Consider the following 2505-nt stretch of genomic DNA (forward strand, 5'->3'; position numbering starts at 1 on the left):
CCACTCCCAGAAGTGGCTGCGGCGACTCCTGGAAGCAGCAGAAGCAATTGGTCACATGCCGCCTCCCTCCCCCCACCGCCAGGCAGCAAGATTGGCTGCAAAGGGACCCCCGCCCCAGACATCAAGACTGGTCATGGGGTGGGGGCATGTGCTAAGGCGGCACCAGTTGCTCATACATGAATGTAAAGGTTAGTTTGTATCCTGTTTTAAGGCATACAGCACTGGGAGAAGTAAAGGTGCATCATTTACCTTCCTACTTGAACTAACTATTCCTACTTACATATTTCTTAAGGGCTTCATGCTACCCAATAGAAAATTAAGCTCTTGCAATAGTCAGAAGTTGTTGGGATAAACAATTCTATAACCAAAGCAGACAGTAGTGAGCCAAGAAATTAGATTATGCTGGAATGCAGCTGTAGTAGAAACCAATTTAGATTTTCCTGGAAACTTCAAGAAGATTGTTAAAATAGAACCACAATGGCCCTCCTTCTTTGGATACTGTAATAGATGCCATCAGGCTTCACTCATCACAAAACCCTATTTAAATTGAAAGCAGAAGTCTTTATGACATAATTCCAAAGAAGCGAGAGACAAGACAATAGCTTTTAACTTTCCTTAGATATTAAGTGCTGCTGTGGGTAATGCTACTGCACAAAGATGGATGCATGGAAGTTGCTTAAAAAATGGACTAAAATAAGATTCAAAACAATTGCAATTTAATCTTTTTCAAGACGTTAACCAGGGGATACAACCAGCCATGCATGATGAACCACCAAGAATTCTTGAAGAAACTCCAGCAGTTTATTTTGCATGAACATCAATAGGATTGGGGCAGATTCAGGGGTGCTGCAATGGTGCGGTTGCACCCGCTTTGATAGTATACTGCATACACTGTGAACTCTCAGAGTTCACCACTACTTTACTGCAACTCTTGCTGGGAGCCCTGAATGTGCTCCTCACTGCTGTTTGGTACAGGCTCTCAGCCTCATGTCCTTGCTTTCAAGCAGCAACAGAACTTAGTGCTCCTCCCCCTTCCCATTCCCCGTTGCTGAATTCAGCAGCAGGGAAAAGGAGGAAAGGAGCAGCCAGTGATGCTCACCCCCTACTTGCACACAGCTCTGGAGGCTTGGCACTACTGCTTGTCTCCTTTTCCTGCTGCTGAATTTAGAAGGGGAAGAGGAAACAGCAGCGGGCTCTGGAGCTGCTTGAAAGCAGGGACTGTGGGCGGATCCTGAGCTCACAGCACATGTAGAGTTCCAGCAGGAGCTGCTGAGTGCTCACTAGCATCCACAACTACAGTAAGGACTGTCAGCTTATCCCTTCAGATGTGGCACCACACCTCCATCATCGCAATCTTGATCTGCCCACAATCAACATTTTTCGTACCATATGGCCAGATGGGACTATTGTGATCTAGTGCAGGGACTAGTGCAGTATCCCAGGGGATACTTGGGAAGGCCCTAGGCCAGGAGTTGTCAATCGGGGGTACACGTACCCCTGAAGATACTCGGGATGGCCTCAGTGGAGCAGTGGGCGCTACCACTGGCACTTCTGCCACTGCTGCCCCTGCCCCCCAGTCGCCAATCAGCCACTGGGGGACCCCCCCCCCACTTGTCAACCTGGGGGACAGACTCCTTCCTTCTTGACTGGCCGCCGGGGATACACTGACCCAAAAAGGTTGAAAACCCCTGCCCTAAGGGGTATATGTGAGCAGGCAGGGACCGAGTGCCACACCCACCACCCCCTTCCAGGAGCAGGGTCAGGCGGGGGGAGGGCGGCAGTAAGGACAGTGGCACCCCTCCCACATCTTTCAAAAGCCATTTGGCTACTTCATTTAATTTTGAGCTTTTGGTTCAGTGTAGATGCAAGATGTGAACTAGCTTCCAACTTAACTTGTATTGAGGACAGTCTTATTCAGACTGCACTCAGATACAGACGGTGCTGGCAGAAGATCAGCTTTCAAACAATGAAGCAGTAGGCAGTTTAAAAAGAAAAAAAAAAAAAAAGCCAAATTTGATCGTGAAGTTTCAAACATGATGGGGTTGACAGATACTTTTAGGCCAAGAACTTCCAAACACTACACTGAAAAAAGTTACAGATCCAGATTTTAAATTTTGTTGTTTTCATTTAAATACAGTTGCAAAAGAAGCTTGTAGATACTTTAAAAAAAATAAAATTTGGTACCTCTGCAATTAATTATTTTTAATGAATTTAGTTGTCATTACTAAATCAGCAGAAACGCTTATATTAAAGCATTTGTATATTAGGAAAAAAGGAGTGAATGTTTGTTGGGCAGTTGAACGACTCTAGAAAAGAGGCTGTTATTTGCTGATAAGTGTTTTCAAAGGTAAATCAATTTTTTAATCATCCAAATCAACTCCTGTTAATGGGTAAAAAAGGTGCAAATACTGATAATGGGAAAGGAAAAAAAATAAAGGTCTGGAGCCAGCCGGGGGGAGGGGAAATCACCACTCAGATTATTAACTTTATGTTGATACACAGCAC

This window comes from Alligator sinensis, unplaced genomic scaffold, assembly GCF_000455745.1.
Source record: "Alligator sinensis unplaced genomic scaffold, ASM45574v1 scaffold1274_1, whole genome shotgun sequence".
In the NCBI taxonomy this organism is placed as follows: Eukaryota; Metazoa; Chordata; order Crocodylia; family Alligatoridae; genus Alligator; species Alligator sinensis.